Here is a 20,440-nt window from a genome sequence, read left to right as displayed (position 1 = left end):
AACACCTGTTGATCTCTCTCCTCTTCTTTCATCTCACATTCACCTGTTGAATGCCCTTGTTGGCCAAGACAAATATTACTTTCCTAACTCCAAATTGGGACAGATGGATTGACAACCACAGGTGTATTTAATTTATGGGGATAGAGGAACTGAGTAGACTCAGAGTATCCTGAGAAAGCTGGGATGAAGCATTTTCTCTAAGTTGGCATACGTATTTTTTAGGTAGCATTTGCTCTTTTCCTGACTATAAATATAACATGCTCATTCTAGAAGAATGAAAAAAACCCCAGAAAAATGGAAAATAAAATATAACTATATCCCATCTAGAAATAATCACTATCATTGCTAGAAACATCTAGTATTTTCTGCTGGGTTCCAATGCGTTTGATTTATTTTTTCTTGGTGAGGAAGATTGGCTCGTGAGCTAACGTCTGTTCCCAATCTTCCTCTTTCTGCTTGAGGAAGATGGTCACTGAGCTAACATCTGTGCCAATCTTCCTCTGCTTATTGTATATGGGATGCTGCCACAGCATGGCTTGATGAGTGGTATAGGTCTGCACCCAGGATCTGAACCTGTGAACCCCAGGCTGCCAAAGCAGAGCATGCAAACTTAACCACTACACCACCGGGCCAGCCCCCCAATGCGTGTGATATTTTTTGTACAAAGTTGTGATGACATTTTATATAAAGTTTTGATTCCTGCTTTTTTCTTTAACTTTATAAGTATACATGGTATTTTCTTTTTACTACTAGCTACTCTTTTTAAGTGGAAAAGTAATAAAATACTAATGGCAAAAAAAAAAACAAAAACAACTCCAAAAGAACTTTGCGGACATTTTGCTAAGTGAAATAAGCCCGTCACAGAAGACAAATACTGTATGATTTCACTTATTTGAGGTACCTAGTGCAGTCGAGTTCCTAGAGATGGAAAGGAGGATGGAGGTTGTCAGGGCTGCAGGGTGGGAGGGGCGAGAGAAATGGGGAGTTCTTGTTTAATGTGTAAGTTGTTTCAGTTTTGCTAGATGAAAAGAATTCTGGGCCGGCCCGGTGGCGCAGCGGTTAAGTTCGCATGTTCTGTTTCTCGGCGGCCTGGGGTTCGCTGGCTTGGATCCCGGGTGCGGACATGGCACCACTTGGCATGCCCTGCTGTGGTGGGCGTCCCACATAGAAAGCAGAGGAAGATGGGCACGGATGTTAGCTCAGGGCCAGTCTTCCTCAGCAAAAAAAGAGGAGGACTCGCAGTAGTTAGCTCAGGGCTAATCTTCCTCAAAAAAAAAAAAAAAAAAGAGTTCTGGAGATGGCTGGTGGTGATGGTTGCACAGCAATGTGAATGTACGTAACGCCACTGAGCTTCAAACTGAACTAAAGTTTCGGATGAACTGAACCTAAAGAGGTTAAGATGGTAAATTTTGTTATGTGAATTTTACCACAATTAAATTTTTTTCAATGCAGAAGAAAATGGGAATGTGGGAGAACAATGAGGGAAGAATGATACACATATAGGACAGAGAACAGAGATACTTATTGGAGTTTGTGAAAAAAAGTAAATCAAACAAAAGAAAATCCAAGCAATTTTACAGTGAAATTATACAGTGAAAGTAAGCCTTCTGCCTGCCCCCAGCCCCGAACCCCAGTCTTCTTCTCCAGGGACAACCAGTCTCACAACTTTGAGAGACTACGGTTTTTGCTGGTTACCCAATATGCACCTGTTGGAATATTATACTGCCATTAACACTTGTGTTTTCAAAGTTTATGTCACATCAGAGGATCCATCTATCGTGGTTACCCAGATGTGTGGAGTTCCATGAGAGGTTTTTTAAAATAACTTTATTGAGATATATTTCACATACCATAAATTCACCCATTCAAAGTGTATAATTCAATAATTTTTAGTACAGTCACAGAGTTGTCCACTCATTCCCACAAATCAGTTTTAGATTTTTGTCACCCCCAAAAGAAACCCCTTACCCTTTAGCTGTCTCCCCCAATCTTCCCCACCCCCAGCCCCTGGCAGCCACTACTCTGCTTCTGTCTCTCTGGATTTGCTTATTCTGGATATTTCACATAAATGGAATGAAAACATCGATGTTGTGACTGGTTGCTTTCATGTAGCATAATGTTTTCAAGGTTCATCCGTGTCGTAGCGTGTATCAGTACTTCCTTTCCTTTTATGGCTGAATTATGTTCCTCTGTCTGGAGATCCCACAGTTTTGTTTATCCGTGCATCAGTTGATGGACTTCCAATGAACATTTAAGCTACTCTGGGACGCAGAGAACTTGGGGCACTTCTCTAGTTTCCTCTCTGCCTTAACCATCATTCCACGTATGTCTTCTGGAAAGAGATTGTTCTTGCTTCCTTGACGCTCTCCTGTGAGCACAGTGGCATTTTTTAAGAGCCTGCCTCTCTTTACGTGGCATCCAGAGAGTTTGGGCTCTCTGTGTGCCAAGGCACCTGAATGGAATTCAGTCAAGCGTATTTTATGCCATCATCTTTCCTTTTTTCAAAGATTTCAGTCAAACTCCTTCGGGTGTATAGCCAGGAATTCCCAGCTTCTTAGGGCCCCAGCATCTGATCCTTGTTTGCTACAGTTCTTTCTCTCCCCCTGCAAAAGTTCCATCCCACTTCTCAAAGACAAGTGTATTAAACTTAATTCAACTCTAAGATTTTTGCATTCCCTGTGCAGGAGAACTTGGTCTTGCTAAACTGGTAGAGACATGGTAACTACGTGCGCCCTGGCTTTTCCAGCTCATGGTTGACTTCCTGTAAGATCTTGAGAAGGTCCCCTCATAATATATACTGTTTGCTCTTGCCGGGCACACTTTCCATGGAAGGTGCCCTGCCATCCTTTGAGCAAACCTCTGAAGGAGGTACTCTTCTCATCTACAGTTTACAAATAAGGAAGCTGAGGCTCAGGGAGCTGGAATAACTTTCCAAGCAAAGTCGCAGCCTCAAGATGTGTTTATAAAATGAATCACTTCTGTCTGGGCCTCACATTTACTTAGAGGAGGAAAACTTGGATTGGGAGGAGGGAAGATTGAGAACCTTGTGAATGGAAGCTCTGTTCCCCCTTCCTGGGAAAATGCACATATTCACAAAATGTTTAAAAGCGATTTCAAGGAATTAAGAAAAAAACAGAATTCCTGCAGGTCTAAACTGGAAGGGTAAACTGGATTGGGTGTGCCCAGGAGGAAGTGAAAAATCTCGCTTAGAAACTCAAATCACCAGGTGGCGCTCTCAGCCCTGAATGGACTCTGGGTTCCGCCAAGTATTCTAAGCGATGAGTTGGTCCAAACTACATGGAACACCAAGAATTTCAGAGATTATTCGTTAAAAGAATAACTTTCACCGTCCAGAGGAGGAAAAGAGACCCAGCATTGTTAAGCAGCTTGCTCAAGGTCACAGCTCGTGGACAAAGCCAGGACTCGCTCACTTATCCAAGTTCTGATATTTCTGAAATGGATCCCATGGTTCCCGTACTCTGAACAGAGCACAGTGGACACAATGCAATGTTTTCTCATGAGGATTCAAGGAATGAGCGTCTGTGTGTGGGAACATTGTGAACATTGGCTGCTGTGCGGTGCTATCTGTGGGAACTGGAGAGGCTTGTCTTCCACACAAAATGGCCCCAGACGGCTGTTTCTCTGTTAAGACCTCCGGTGGGTGAGACACTGAGCACAGGTTTTGGTCCTCCTATCTGTCAGGTTTGCTTATGTTTCTGTGTGTCCTTAGGAAAGTTATTGCCCCTCTCTGAGCCTCAGTTTTGGGGGTTATTAGTGGATTTCTTGAGGCATGTGCCAGAAAAGTGCCCAGCAGGCAGTAGATACCCAATAATTGGGAACCATTAATATGATTGTGCTCCTTGCTCCGTCCATTTGCTGCTTTATAGATGCTCTGCCTTACAACCCAGATGACTAAACTGATTAGAACTCTGTAGCAAATAAGAATACATAGGAGCCGAATGAGAAAAGTGCCTGTTCCTTCGTGGATTTCGTGACATTGGATTTGTGGCTTGGCAGTCCTGGTTCTCAGCTGGGTTCTGGAGAGGCCGGGGTGCCTTCACAGGACACAGGACATTTGTGGAAACAGAAGGAAGACGGAAGATTAGACTTCTGGAAGAGTAAGCTGCTCCTAGGTTCGGTAGCCCTAGATTTCCTCTTTCTTTTCAACATGTATTTCTGACCATTCCAATGTAAAATAGCAATAAAATTGTACTTTTACAAATATGAGACCTCCAAAAGGCAAAACCCCAAGGAATGTGAAATTTCACTTTACAGGAGATTTGTTCATTACCAGAGTGCTTTTAGAGATGTAGCACCTTCAGCCACTCACACGCTCCAGCCCTGGAGTCTGTCCCCTCCCTTCGGTTCCCACTCCCTTTACTGGGGTTCTGACCTTTACCATGTGCCAGGCTCTGGGCTGGGTCCTGGGGTAACAATGGGGAGCACAATACAGCTGGGACTCTGCCCTCATGGAGCTCACTGTCCTCGCCGTAGCTCCATCCAGCCACATCCGACAACGGCTGTTTCAACCAAGCCCTGTTCTCTCTACACCTCCCTGTCCCCCGCCCACGTTCTTTCTCTTTCCACTACCAGGGATGCCCTTTATTCCCTTCTCCTGGCGAATTCCCAGAAATTCTCCGATCTCAAGTGGCACCACTTCCAGGAAGTCTTCCATGGTGTACACAGCAGGGACGGGTGCCCTTCTTCTGCTTTCTCATAGTGCCCTGCAGAAATTTATGTCATGAACTTTGCCATTCTGAGTTGTAATAATCGCTTTCTATGTCTGTCTTCCTGCTCCAGCTTGGAGCTTCCCAGAAGGCGTGGACAGTGTCTTATCCATGTCTGTGTCCCCAGGGTGTAGCTCAGGACTTGGCACACAGTAGATGCTCAATACAAGGTAAGTGCACACATCAAGTGTGGGCCCCGGCAGGAGCGGACAGCAGCACTGAACGTAACGCTTGGGAGAGGGTTTGTTTTGGCAACTCTTGCTCACAAAGCTTAGAACTTGCAGATGGTTCTTGCTTGCCTCTGTCTTCTAGACAATGTTTCATCTCTCCCTTTCCAGAGGACATCTGGTCTCCCTGGGAGTTGCTTATCTTCTCTGCCTCAGGGTACAGGCTTTCTGTTGGGACCATCTTTCCTGGGCATCTTCACCTAACTGTTCTTGTCCTTGACATTCATTTCCTTAGTGACTTCACTTTCTCATGCTCTGTTCCCCAGCCTGCGTTCCAGTCTTTTCTAACTGACTACAGGACAAGGCCCTCGGTTCTGGTCTCAAACACACTTGGATTTGCAGCTCTAGCCTGTTGCTTGTAAACTTCAAGACCTGGGCAAGTTACTTCTGTGAGCCTGAGTTTCCTCCATTTGGAGAATGGGAATGATAACTCTAGCCCTTCCCGCAGGACATGTGGAGAACATTGTACGAGAGGAAGCACACAAGAGGCTTAGTGTGGGGCACGCCAAAGAGCAGGAGCTGCATAAACATCATCATGCCATTTAGGACACGCAGAATATGTGGCCCTCCTTATAGGTTTTCTTTACATTTTATATATCAAATATCAACATCATCATCCTAATTATTTGGCTTAGTTTCTTAGCTTTTAAAACTCTTTTTGCTAATCAAGAAGAAATATATTAATTGCTTTTAAAGGAAGATTTGTAAAAATATAATTTAAAACAATTCAGTCCACTTGTGGGAAGTGAGAGTCCCCATAATGAGTCTCGAATTGTTTATTCCTCCCCAAAGAAAACCACAGTGAATGTTTATTGTTTATCCTTCGAGTTATGCACTTACATCCGTATGCATTATCCACAACACATAAACATGTAGATTTTTTTTAAAACATAGATGAGATAACACACTACATATTTTTAAATAACTTGCTTTTTCTTTTTAACCCTTTAAATAAAGTGTACAACTCAGTGGGTTTTTGTATATTCACAAGATTGTGCAACAGTCACCACTATCTAATTCCAGATTTTCATTTCCTCAAAAAGAAACCCCACACCCATTGGTAGTCACTTCCCATTCCCATCCCCCCCCATCCCCTCTCCAGCCCCTGGCAACCACTAATCCACTTTTTGTCTCTATAGATTTGCCTATTTGGGATGTTTCATATAAATGGAGTCATACAATGTGAGGCCTTTTGTGTCTGGCTTCTTTTATTAACATAACGTTTTCTTTTCTTTTTTTTTTTTTTTTGAGGAAAATTAGTCCTGAGCTAACGTCTGCTGCCAATCCTCTTCTTTTTGCTGAGGAAGACTGGCCCTGAGCTAACATCTGTGTCCATCTTCCTCTACTGTATATGTGGGATGCCTGCCACAGCGTGGCTTGCCAAGCAGTGCCGTGTCCACACCCAGGATCTGAACTGGCGAATCCTGGGCCACTGAAGTGGAACGTGCAAACTTAACTGCTGCGCCACCAGGCTGGTCCCTAACATAACGTTTTCAAGATTCATCCATGTTATAGCATGTAGCATAGTTCGTTTCTTTTTTTCATTTAAAAATCTTTTTAATTGTAGTAAGAAACATATAACAAAATTTAGCATCCTAACTATTTTTAAGTGTATAGCTCAGTAGTGTTAAGTATATTCACATTGTTGTGCAACCAACCTCTAGAACTTTTTCATCTTGCAAAACTGAAACTCTGTACCCATTAAACAACAATTCTCCATTTCCCTCTCCCTCCAGCCCCTGGCAACCACCATTCTACTTTCTGTTTCTAGGAATTTGACTACTTTAGATCCCTCATGTAAGTGGAACCATACCGTATTTTCTTTTTGTGATTGGCATATTTCACTTAGCATAATGTCCTCAAGGTCCATCCATGTTGTAGCATGTGACAGAATTTCCTTCCTTTTTAAGGCCGAATAATATTCCACAATAAACATGCACCACATTTTGTTTTCCATTCATTCATCAGTGGACACTTGGGTTGCTTCCACCTCTTGGCTACTGTGAATAATGCTGCTGTGAACATGGGTGTGCAAATATCTTGTTGAGACCTGCTTTCAATTCCTTTGGATACACACCCAGAAGTAGGATTACCGGATCATACGCTAGTTCTACCGTTTTTAATTTTCTGAGGAACAGCCATGCTGTTTTTCATAGTGATTGCACCATTTAACAGTCCCACCAACAGTGCATAAGGATTCCAATTTCTCCACATCATTCCCAACATTTATTATTTTCTGGGGTTTTTCGAAGTAGCCGTCCTAAATGGGTCTGAGGTGATATCTCATTGTGGTTTTGACTTGCATTTCTCTAATGATTTGTGATGTTGAGCATCTTTCCATGTGCTTGGTTTTCTTTAGTTCTTTGAACATCTTTAAAATAGCTGATTTAAAATCTTTGTCTAGTAAGTCCAATATCTGGGCTTCCTCAGAGGCAGGTTATATTGATTGATTGTTATTCCTGTGTATGGGTCATACCTTCTTATTTCTTTGCATATTTCATAATTTTTTGTTGAAAACTGAACATTTTAATAATATGTGACAACTCTGGAAAGCATCCTCACCACTTCCAGAGTTTGTTGTTGTCGCTGTGTGTTGTAGTAGTTTGTTTGTTGGTGACTTCTCTGAACGAATCCTATTAAGTCTGTGTTCTTTGTCACTGTGGCCACCAAAGTCTCTGCTTGGTGGTCAGCTAATGATGAGGTGGATTTCCGTAACCTCCTGGAACCAGTGAGTCCAGCCTTTGCCAAGGGGCTCTGTGTGCCAGTTGGGGCACATCTTCAACACAGTGAATTTTCAGAGGTCCTTATTCCACCATTTTCACTGATTTCACTCTGTTTTCCAGTTAACATATTTTGGGGTCCTCTCCATGTCATTGCATTTAAATGTAGCTTATGCTTTTTAAAGACGGCGCAGTATTCCATAGCATGGGTTCATCATAATTCAGTTCATCCTCCGCTTGATGGGCATTTAAGTTGTTTTCTCCTTTTCACTCTCACAAACTACAAAGTAGTGGACACCCCAGTGCTCTGGGAATCTCAGATTTCCTGGGGGACAAATTCTCAGAAGAGGTATTACTGGGTAAACAGGCACGCATGTTTGAAATTTTGATAAATCCTGCCCAGTTGCCCTCCAAAAATGCTATGCCACTGTCTACTCCTTGCCAGTGTTTGAGACTAGATTTAAAAGAGAAGTGGCTTCAAAGCCCACTTTCCTTGTTACCATGCCAGCTTGAAACCGATTATATGGTGAAAATGATGATATATTGGATTCATTGGATAAAATAAAATATATTATTAAAATTAATTTTGCCTGTTTCTTTTTACTTTTTTAATGTGGCTGTTTGAAATTTTTAAATTATAGATGTGGCTCACCTTTTATTTCTATTGGGCGGTGCTGCTGTGGAGTTAACCAGGATCTGTCCTCCTCCCAGATTATTGCTTTTTACAATCAACGTGCATTTATATTTACCCACATGTTTACCAGTCTCTTTGTTCTCCATGACTTCTTGCATCTCCTTCCTTTAAGCATGTATATCCTCCCAAAAGGACATTTTTTTTTGGTATTTTTAAAAAATTGTTTGAGTTCATAATAGTTTACATCATTGTGAAATTTCAGTTGTACATTATTTCTTGTCTGTCACCACATAGGTGCTCCCCTTCACCTCCTGTGCCCTCCCCTCACCCCCCTTCCTCTGGTAACCACTGAACTGTTTTCTTTGTCCATGTGCTTGTTTGTATTCCACACATGAGTGAAATCATCTGATGTTTGTCTTTCTCAGTCTGGCTTATTCTGCTAAGCATAATTCCCTCCAGGTCTTTCCATGTTGCAGCAAATGGGATGAATTTGTCTTTTTTCTGGCTGAGTAGTATTCCATTGTATATATACACCACATCTTCTTTATCCAATCCTCAGTTGATGGGCACTCAGACAGTTTCCATGTCTTGGCTATTGTGAATAGTGCTGCAATGACCATAGGATACATGTGATACTTTGGATTGTTGGTTTTAGGTTGTTTAGATAGATACCCAGTAGTGGGGTAGCTGGGTCTTAAGGTAGTTCTATTTTTACTTTTTTGAGGAATCCCCATACTGTTTTCCATAGTGGCTGCGCCAGTTTGCATTCCCACCAGCAGTGTGTGAGGGTCTCCTCTCCACACCCTCTCCAACATTTGTAATTTTTAGTCTTAGTGATTATAGCCATTTTAGCAGGCATAAGGTGGTATCTTAGTGTAGTTTTGGTTTGCATTTCCCTGATGATTAGTGATGTTGAACATCTTTTCATGTATTTATTGGCCACCTGTATATTTTCTTTGGAAAAATGTCTGTTCATATCCTCTTGCCCAATTTTTGATTGAGCTGTTTGTTTTTTTGTTGTTCAGTTGTGTGAGTTCCTTATATATTATGGAGATTAATCCCTTATCAGATGTATGATTTGCAAAAATTTTCTCCCAATTGGTGGCTTGTCTTTTGGTTTTGATCCTACTTTCTTTTGCCTTCCAGAAGCTCTTCAGTCTGATGAACTCCCACTTGTTTATTTTCTCCTTTGTTTCCCTTGTCTGAGAAGACATGGTATTCGAAAAGATCCTTTTAAGTTCAGTGTCAAAGAGTGTACTACCTATATTATCTTCCAGGAGTTTTATGGTTTCAGGACTTATCTTCAAGTCTTTGATCCGTTTTGAGTTTATTTTTGTGTATGGCGTGAGATAATAGTCTACTTTCATTCTTTTGCATGTGGCTGTCCAGTTTTCCCAACACCATTTATTGAAGAGACTGTCTTTTCTCCACTGTATGTTCTTGGCACCTTTGTTGAAGGTTAGCTGTCTGTAGATGTGCGGTTTTATTTCTGGGCTTTCAGTTCTGTTCATTGATCTGTGTGCCTGTTTTTGTACCAGTACCATGCTGTTTTGATCACTATGACTTTGTAGTACATGTTGAAGTCAGGGATTGTGATACCTCCAGCTTTGTGCTTTTTTCTCAGGATTACCTTAGCAATTTGGAGTCTTTGGTTGCCCCATGTGAATTTAGGATTCTTTGTTCTATTTCCATGAAGAATGTCAGTGGGATTCTTTTTTATTTTATTTGTTTATTTTTTAGAAAGATTGGCCCTGATCTAACTACTGCCAATCCTTCTCTTTTCGCTGAGGAAGACTGGCCCTGAGCTGACATCCATGCCCATTTTCCACTACTTTATACGTAGGACAGCTACCACAGCACGGCTTTTGCCAAGCAATGCCTTGTCCGCAACCGGGGTCCAAACCGGCATGACCGGGCCGCCGAGAAGCAGAACATGTGCACTTAACCGCTGCGCCACTGGGGCCAGCCCCTGTCATTGGGATTCTGATTGGATTTGTAGATTGCTTTGGGTAGTATGGACATTTTAACTATGTTTATTCTTCCAATCCATGTGCATGGAATCTCTTTCCATCTCTTTATGTCATTATCTATTTCTTTCAATAATGTCTTACAGTTTTTATTGTATAAGCCCTTCACCTCCTTAGTTAAATTTATTTCTAGGTACTTTATTCTTTTGTGTGTGTGTGTGATTGTAAATGGAATTGTATTCTTGAGTTCTCTTTCTGTAAGTTCATTATTAGAGTACAGAAATGCAACTGATTTTTGTAAGTTGATTTTGTACCCCACAACTTTACTGTAGTTGTTAACTATTTCTAATAGTTTTCTGATGGATTCTTCAGGGTTTTCTATTTTTAAGATCATGTCATCTGCAAGCAGTGAGAGTTTCACTTCTTCACTCCCTATTTGGATTCCTTTTATTCCTTTCTCTTGCCTAACTTCTCTGGCCAAAACCTCCAGTGCTATGTGGAATAAGAGTGGTGATAGCAGGCATCCTTGTCTTGTTCCTGTTCTCAGAGGGATGGCGTTCAGTTTTTCCCCATTGAGTATGAGGTTGGCTGTGGGTTTGTCATATATGGCTTTTATTATGTTGAGGTTATTTCCTTCTATCCCCATTTTTTTTAAGAGTTTTTATCATAAATGGCTGTTGGATCTTGTCAAATGCTTTCTCTGCATCTGTTGAGATGATCATGTGGTTTTTATTCCTCCTTTTGTTAATGTGGTGTATCACATTGATTAATTTGTGGATGTTGAACTATCCCTGTGTCCCTGGAATAAATCCCACTTGATCATGATGTATCATCTTTTTGATGTATTGCTGTATTCAGGTTGTCAATATTTTGTCGAGAATTTTTGCATCTACATTCATCAGCAATATTGGCCTGTAGTTTTCCTTTTTTGTGTTGTCCTTGTCAGGGTTTGGTATCAGAGTGATTTTGGCCTCGTAGAATGTGTTAGGAAGCATTCCGTCTTCCCTAATTTTTTGGAATAGCTTGAGAAGGATAGGTATTAAATCCTCTCTGAAAGTTTGGTAGAATTCCCCAGGGAAGCCGTCTGGTCCTGGGCTTTTATTCTTTGGGATGCTTTTGATTAGTGTTTCAATCTCTTAACTTGTGATTGGTCTATTCAGATTCTCTACTTCTTCTTGATTCAGCTTTGGGAAGTTGTAACAGTCTAAGAACTTATCCATTTCCTCTAGATTGTCTGTTTTGTTGGCATATAGTTTTTCATAGCATTCTCTTATAATCCGTTGTATTTCTGTGGTATCTGTTGTTATTTCTCTTCTTTCATTTCTAATTTTATTTATCTGAGCTTTCTCTCTTTTTTTCTTTGTAAGTCTGGCTAGGGGTTTGTCAATTTTATTTATCTTCTCAAAGAACCAGCTCTTTGTTTCATTGATCCTTTCTACTGCTTTTTTTGTTTCAATAGCATTTATTTCTGCTCTGATTTTTATTATTTCTCTGCTGCTGACTTTGGGCTTTGTTTGTTCTTCTTTTTCTAATTCAGTTAGGTGTAGGTTGAGATTGCTTATTTGGGTTTTTCTTGTTTGTTAAGGTAATCCTGTATTGTGATGAATTTCCCTCTTAATACAGCTTTTGCTGCATCCCATATGAGTTGGTATGGTATGTTTTCATTTTCATTCATCTCCAGATATTTTTTGACTTCTCCTTTAATTTCTTCAATGATCCATTGATTGTTCACCAGCATGTTGTTTAGTTTTCACATCTTTGTCCTTTTCTCAGTTTTTTGCTTGTAATTAATTTCTAGCTTTATAGCACTGTGATCAGAAAAGATGCTTGTTATTATTTCAATCTTCTTAAATTTATTGAGGCTTGCCTTGTTTCCCAACATATGGTCTATTCTTGAGAATGTTCTGTGCTTAAGAAGAATGTGTATTCTGCTGTGAAATAAGTGTTATTTCTTCTTGACGGAGTGTCCCTTGGATCACTGTATCCCGCCCCTCTTTGTCTCTCTTTGCCTGTCTTATCTTGAAGTCTACTTTGTCAGATATAAGTATTGCAACACCTGCTTTAATCTGTTTGCCATTAGCTTGGAGTATCGTCTTCTATCCCTTCACACTGAGTCTGTGTTTGTCATTGGAGCTAAAATGTGTTTCCTGGAGGCAGCATATTGTTGGGTCTTGTTCTTTAATCCATCTCGCCACTCTGGGTCTTTTTATTGGAGAATTCAATCCATTTACATTTAGGATGATTATCGATATATGAGGGCTTAATGCTGCCATTGTATCACTCATTTTCTGGTTCTCCTGCATTTCCTTTGTTTCTTGTCCTGTGTATTTTGGTCTACCAGTCGAGTTATGTAGTTTTTTATGTTGAGTTTCTTTATTTTCTCCTTATTTATTATTTGTGTCTCTGTTCTCCTTTTTTGCTCAGTGGTTACCCTGAGGTTTGTATTCAAGATCTTGTGGATAAGGTTGTCCCTTTTCTGATGACCTCTAATTTCCTTAGACTAAACTGATTCAGTCCCTTTCTTCTTCCCTTCCTAAGTTGTTTTTCTCACATCTTATTCCATCTTGTGTTATGAGTTTGTGGTTAAAATGACAAGATCATCTTTGTTTTGCGTATTTTCCTTCTCTTTGTCTTTAATGCTATGCTTGAGTATTTGCTATCTTGCTTTGATTCTGTCTACCTGTTTAACTCCTTACTCCATGCTTTGTAACCCCTTTCTCTCCTCCCTTTTTTTTCCAGGCACGAGGGCCTTCTTGAGGATTTCTTGTGTGTGTGTGGGGGGGGGGGGGTCTTATGGCTACAAACTCCCTTAGCTTATGTTTGTCTGGGAAAGTTTTTATTTCTCCATCATATCTGAAGGATATTTTCACTGGATAGAGTATTCTTGGCTGAAAGTTTTTGTCCTTCAATGATTTGAATATGTCATTCCAGTCTCTCCTAGCCTGTAGGCTTTCTGCAGAGAAATCTGCTGAAAGCCTGATGGGGGTTCCTTTGTAGGTTATTTTCTTCTGCCTTGCTGCCCTTAGTATTCTTTCTCTGTCATTCAGTTTTGCCAGTTTCACTACTATATGCCTTGCAGTAGGTCTTTTTACATTGACATATTTAGAAGGTCTGGCAGCCTCTTCCACATAGACTTCCTTCCCTAGGTTTGGGAAGTTCTCCACTATTATTTCTTTGAACAAGCTTTCTACTCTATTCTCCTTCTCTTCTCCTTCTTGAATACCTATAATTCTTATGTTGCATTTCCTAATCAAGTCGGATATTTCTTGGAGACTTTCTTCATTTCTATTCAGTCTTAGTTCTCTCTCCTCTTCTATCTGGAGCATTCCAGCATGTCTATCATTGATTATGCTGATATGCTCCTCTATGGTGTCTGCTCCAGCATTCAGGGAATCCATATTTTATTTCTCCCATTGTGTATTTCATCTCTAATATTTTTTTTTAAGATTTTATTTTTTTCCTTTTTCTCCACAAAGCCCCCCAGTACATAGTTGTATATTCTTCGCTGTGGGTCCTTCTACTTGTGGCATGTGGGATGCCGCCTCAGCATGGTTTGATGAGCAGTGCCATGTCCACACCCAGGATTCGAACCAATGAAACACTGGGCCGCCTGCAGCGGAGCGCGTGAACTTAACCACTTGGCCACGGGGTCAGCCCCCCTCATCTCTAATATTTTTGATTGATTCTTCTTTATAATTTCAATCTCTTTTGTGAAGTAGCTCCTGAACTCATTGAATTGTTTGTCTAGATTCTCTTTTACCTCATTGAGTTTTCTGATGATAGCTGTTTTGAATTCATTGTCATTTAGATTACATATTTCTGCGTCCTCAGGACTGATTTCTGGGCACTTGTCATTTTCTCTCTGATCTGGAGATCTAATATAGTGTTTGATATTGCTAGAGGGAGTTCTGCTCTTTTGCATCCTGGTGTTATTTGGTCGCAGTTACCACCTACGCCACTGTTTGGGAGTCAAGAGTCCAGTATTCTGAGCCCTCTGCTTTCAGCCAAAATCCCAGGGGCAGGAGCCATGCTGAGCAGATGGGGGGAGGGGCACTTTCTCCTGCATGCTCTTGGGGTTTTCACCCTCTGTTCTTCTTGAGTGTTGGCTTGATAAGGTCACTTCCTCCCCTCCCCCCGCAAAAGCTTTCACCCATGTAGAGGGCTTCCCTCTAGGCTTCAAGGGCCCATGGGACTCCTTGATGTTCCTGCAAACAACCATCCCCTCCCTTGTTCCTTCCCTCTCAGAGGCCTCCCCGCAGTCCCAGATCACAGTCTTTAAGGGGAGAGAGTGAAGATTTCTCTTACCCCATTCCACCTCCTCCCAGGGGGGACTCCAGTCTTTCTGCCCTCTGTCATATGGGGGCTTGGGTTTCTCTTAATGTTTGTCGTGATAGGATTGGATGTCCTCTGTTGGATTATGGGTGATTTTTTGGTTGTATATTGGAAGGGAAAGATTTCTGTGAGACCTCACTCCACCATGATGCTGACATCACTCTTTTTTTTAAGCAGGGATATGAGAGTGGAAAACCCTCTAGCTTAGTCTAAAGAGGTAATGGATGATAGTTTAGCTAGATGTAGAATTCTAGGTTGGCGTTTTCTCAAGTTTTGACATCAGTATACTTGTCATCATTTGTAGGTAACATCTTTTGTCTTTGATTGCTTTTAAGATTTTCTTTGTTTTCATGGTCTGTAGCTTAATTAGGATATATCTAGATATTATGATATATCTTTAAAAAAATCTTTATAATAATCAAAGCTTTACATCTGTATATTTTAAGGGATGAAATAGTTCAATAAGCTTTCTGTGAACAACAGTCCCCTACTGCTCCTCTCCTTTCTTCATTTCCAGAGGCAACTATTTTCCACTCTTTTAACTTGAGACTATTTGGTATTTACCTCTGTGTCTCTATGTCTCCTTAAATCACGTGCTTATATTGGTTATTTCTCCTGTTTTTGGGAGAAATATCCATGCCTTCAAGTGTGCCTGCTGTTATGTATCATGTCCAAAGCTTTGTGTGCTTCTTTGTTCAGAAAATCTGTATCTTTTTCCAACTCTAGAAGGTGACTCAGTCATTACCGCCCTCATTTTCCCTTATGAGACATATAGTGGGCATTCTTATTCTGTCCTCTATATCTCTTAACCTCTTTTTATATGTTTCAGTGTTTTTCTAATCTTATTGTTACATCCTGTAACTTTGTCAGCACTATCTTCCTGTTCACTAATTCTCACTTTAGCTATTTCTAATCTGCTACTCACCAACTGAATTTTTAATTTCAAAGAGTTTTTTTTTTAAAAAGTTCTATATTTCATATCTTCTTCCTTTCCCCCCAAAGTTCTGATAATTCATTATGGTTTCAATTCTTTCTTTTATTTCTTAAATCATTAAAATATACTTTTTGACCAATTATCTTGATACTGTTCCATTGGTTCTTATGGATTATTCCCAAGTTCTTAAGATGGTGTCCTCTCACTCTCTTGATCATGGAGGATTATTTTGTTGTTTTTTATTGTGAGTCCTTAGGGAGTTCCTTGATCTTTGGGTTGTAGAAGTGTCCCTCAAGAGTTGTTTAGAATTTCCTCCTCCCTAATATTCCAAGGTTTCATAAGGCCAGACTATTTTTTTCTCTTAGTTATCAGCTTGGGGTTCCTCCATAATGTGAATAAAGTTCATTTGGACTCCACATCCATATTTGGTAAAGACTTCAGGTTCTGAGTTCTTATAAAAGACTTTTTTCTCCACTCAGGTAAAGACAAGATTCCTTCTTTGCCTCTTTCCTGGACTAGTGGGCAGAGCTTCCATGGTTCTCTTCTCATGGAGGTGGCAACTCTTCTGTGGTCCTGGCTTTATGGTGAGGTCTCATGTTGGTACTGTGCCTTGCCCAAGCTCAATTGCTCCCAGCCATGAGGACCTGCATTTGCGTCTGACACCCACCAGGTGCCACTGCAGTGGCAGCTCATGCACTTAACCATGCTGGCTACACGTTCCTTCTTTATTTTTGGGAATGGAATTTCCTTTGCTTTCCAAGCTTGGCTATGTGTTTAATTATTTTTGTTGTTAATTTTTTTTCTAGTATTTCTATGTGTTTGAAGCAGGAGGGGGCCTGCATTAGCTCCGTGTGCCCATGTGGCTGATCTGATTCTACACTGCATTTTTAAACATCTGAGATACCTGAGTTTTCAAACTAGGGAGACCTTTCTTGGCCTGTGTATAAAGAAATGTTCCTTATGTTGACCATATTCCTTCTGCAGACTATTTCAGGTATGTTCTTACTGTGCACATATTTTTATATGTGCATCTTCATATATGACTATGTGAATTCCACTATGTTTGCTTAGAAGAGAGAGAGACAAATATAAGTTTACTCAAAAAGAAATTTACTTTTAAGCTTAATTTTACTACAATTTAAGTAGTTTGGGGGACTACACTTACTTTTGGCCTTACACACTGATGGTGGACCCTAACTTCTACATAACATAAGATGTATGGTCTTCTCAGGTTGCCATGAGACCCCTCAATTACGATTTTATGTCTCAGCTTACTATAAAGGGAAATAAGATGCTGCATTTCACTGAAGTATCTTCCATCTCTCTAACTCGACCCCTCCTCCCACCATAAAAAGTGCAAATAAACCCCTAAGTCCTCAGTGTCCTTGGGTTTAAAGCAACTAGTAACCCTGACTGGGTTCATCTGATGGCAAACCAGATTAACATGAAAATATACATATATTTCTGGATATGTAACATTTGCCTTTCTAGGACTTTGACTCAATCACAGGAAAATGGCTTGATACCCTTTTATCTAATCTCTTTGTTCACTTTCCTTGGACTTCTGGACCAATGTTAATTACAGCAAAACCTTACTAGTGCGAATGAGTTGGGGAAGTCAACATAAGTGCTAGGTTAATGTGCTTTAATAAATATAGTTTCTTAATTTCCAGAGCATGCAGAAAGTTCTAGTAAGCGTAGAGATGGAGTCTAATAAAGTGACGAGTGTCATACCTAACTAGTATTAGCTGTGTAGTTGTGCAAGGCACTCACTGACATGGAGCTTACGAGTTGCTCTGCTGAGCTGGTTACCAGGATCTCTGCGAAGGTGTGTGCGTTACTCATTTGTGACTTGTAAAGAATATCTTTTGCTTTTGCCTTTCCTGCCTCTATTTCTCTTCTTTCTGGAGTCAGCACAATTATTTTCCTTCAGTGAGCTGCCCCTCCCCCACTCTAAGAAAACATGATTGGGATGGAGCTACGGGGATGGAGGAGGACCCACACGTGGTCAGACTTATAATGAGTGGGTTAGGGCTGGGCACACGACCCAGTCTGGATCAGGGAGAGGCAGTCCCTGTGTTTGGCTGGAAGTGTTGGGCAGCAGAAGCTGGGGTTGCTAACCTGAATGAATGCAGGCCCGAAGCTATTGGTGGCTATTAATTACTGGCTATCGCTGCTTTACAAATCACCACAAATTTCATGGCTTAAAACAATATACATGTATTATCTCACACTTTCTGTGGATTGGGGACTTGGGCATGACAGAGCTGGGTGCTCTGCCTCAGGGGCTCTCAAGAGACTGCAATCAAGGTGCTGGCGAAGGCTGGGGTCTCATTGTCAGGGGCGCAGTTGAGCTGAGAGAGAGTGCTGGACTATTAGTGTCTGAGCAGCGAAAAAGCCACAGGCCAAAAATGAAAGTGTTAAGCCTTCAGTTACTTGCTGCAGTGGTACAAGTGAGAGGCTAACAACCCCTGAGCAAGCTTCTGCTCTCCCTGTTGCATTTTTCCCCATGGACCAGCACACTGGTCAAGGCACACGGGGATGGATCAGTGCAGACTTGGGGGTCACTCACTGTTGAGAGAGCCCCAAACGAAAGGCTCCAGCAATTTTATAGACTCTAGGGTTTCGGGTGGGGAGGGCTGCAGGGGTCAAGGGAGGAGGGCTCAGGGTGGAAAAGTACTGGGTACTCGGTCAGAGTGGGCAGAAAGTATCTTCAAGTTTCCCCCTTCCTCCCCTCCAAGGAGGCCTTGGCAGAGGTGCCTGAAGACACTGCTGCCCCAAGCCTCAGATAGAGAACCCGGAATGAAGGAGCCACTGCTAGGAACGCAGTCTGGTGTGAGGAGAGCAGCTTCTCCTGGGAGGCCTGCCAGGAAAGCCTTTATAGTTGCCTAAGAAATCACACACGGGTTTTTCATCAGGAGCCAGACACCTCACTCATTCAAAGTCCTGACTGGGCAACGGTCCACTTCCAGCTTCACTTGGTCGTGATTGGCAGGTTTTGGTTCCTCAAGGGGTGTTGGACCAAGAGCCTCAGATCCTCACTGGCTGTTGCCCAGGGGCTGCCTTCAGTTCTTTGCTGTATGGACCTTTCCACGTGGCAGCTTGTTTCATGAAAGCCTGCAAGCTGAGAAGGCGATAGAGAGCATATGCCAGCAAGATGTAAGTCACAGTCTTATGTAACCTAATCACAGAAGTGACAACCCAGTAACGTTGTCATATTTTATTGGTTATAGCAGTTACTCAAGGGGAAGGGATGACACAAGGCTGTGAATACCAGGAGGTGAGAATCACTGGGGCCATCTTAGAAGCTGCTGACCACAAAGGCTATCTGGCAACATAAAAGGAGAGTCTACCTGAGGGTGAAATTAGCCCAGAGGCAGACAAAGCTGAGAAATGGAGGGAGACAGATACTTATGACACCACTTAAGCCTATGGATCCAGATGGTTCTGAAGCCAACAACTCATTGACATCCTCATATCTGAATTACAATCATGTGTTACTTAATGGTGGGGATACATTCTGAGAAATACATCGTTAGGCAGTTTCGTCATTGTGTGAACATCATAGAGTGAACTTACACAAACCTAGGTGGTATAGCCTACTGCACACCTAGGCTGTATGGGACTAATCTTATGGGACCACTGTCATATATGTGGTTCATTGTTGACCGAAACATCATTATGTATGACTATAATTACAAACTTTAAAGATTCCATTTGCGTTGGGTTTTATCCACTTACAACTGAAAGAGTTCTAATTAACATAAAAATGACTTGGTCAGATTCTTTGGGTTTCTTGGGACAGAGATGTGTTGAGGTCACCTTAAGAACAAGGTGTTTGCCGAGAGGCTGCTCGTGTTCTGGCGCCCTCCTGGAGCCCTGTCACGGAGTGGGTCAGTTCTGGAGGGTGGAGGCTCTCTGTCTCTCCAGGTGTCCATTTTCCTCTGTGAATCTGCTCTCTTCCCACTGCCAATGGGCCATTTCTCCTCCTTATGATATATTCTTTTACTCATACTCCCTACTGCCTCAGATTTCCAGCTTGCACAAGGCTCTTAATGGCCCCCCTGCACCCCCTGTACATCTTCTCCCTTCTGCATTAGCTCCTACTGTTTATACCTGCCTGATTCTCCTCATCTGACCACTAGTGCAGATACAAGAGGTCAAATCTGATCAGTCCAGGTCATCCTGTTGAGCCAGGCTGTTTCATAGGTAGTTTGACAAGCCTGTGGATTGGCTGTCATGTGGGCATGGCAGGCATTGTGTGGCTTGTCTTGTCTAAGACACAGACGAGCCACTTTTCATGAAGATGGTGCAGATTCTGGTTTGAATAATCACTAATTTGATAGTACTAAAGTCTGAATGAATGAGGCTTCACTGAGTTTTAGCACGATTTGGGAGACCTGGTTTCTATTTCTAGCTCCTGTTTATGAGCAGGTCATCTGCATTAACCAAAGACTCTTTCTGCTGCAAGTGAAGAACATCCAACTTAAACAGGCACAGGTCCAAAATGGAATTTGCTGGCTCATGCATCTAAAAAGTTCAAGTGTAGATCTTGCTTCATGCTTGGCTCCATCCAGGGTCAAACAGTGTCAATGCCATTATGTCCTCGTGACTCTCTCCCTCTTTACTCTTTGTGGCTCCATTCTCAGCTAGCCTCTTCAGTCCCAGCGGCAAGATGGCCACCAGCAGCTCAAGGCTGACATGCTCTCTCCTCAGCAGCACTGGCTGGAAGAGAGATTCTCTCTTCCCAGTGGTTCCTACCTAGGTCCCAGCACTGAGTCTCATTGGCCTGACTTGGTTCACCTGTGCATCCCTGAACCAATGGCTAGGCCAGAGGGATGCAATGCTTTGATTGGCCAGCCTCAGTGTTACCAAAAGTTTGGTCTCTGATCCCGATGC

Source organism: Equus caballus, chromosome 8 (genome assembly GCF_041296265.1).
Source record: "Equus caballus isolate H_3958 breed thoroughbred chromosome 8, TB-T2T, whole genome shotgun sequence".
NCBI classification, from domain to species: domain Eukaryota; kingdom Metazoa; phylum Chordata; class Mammalia; order Perissodactyla; family Equidae; genus Equus; species Equus caballus.
This window is presented reverse-complemented; position numbering follows the sequence as displayed.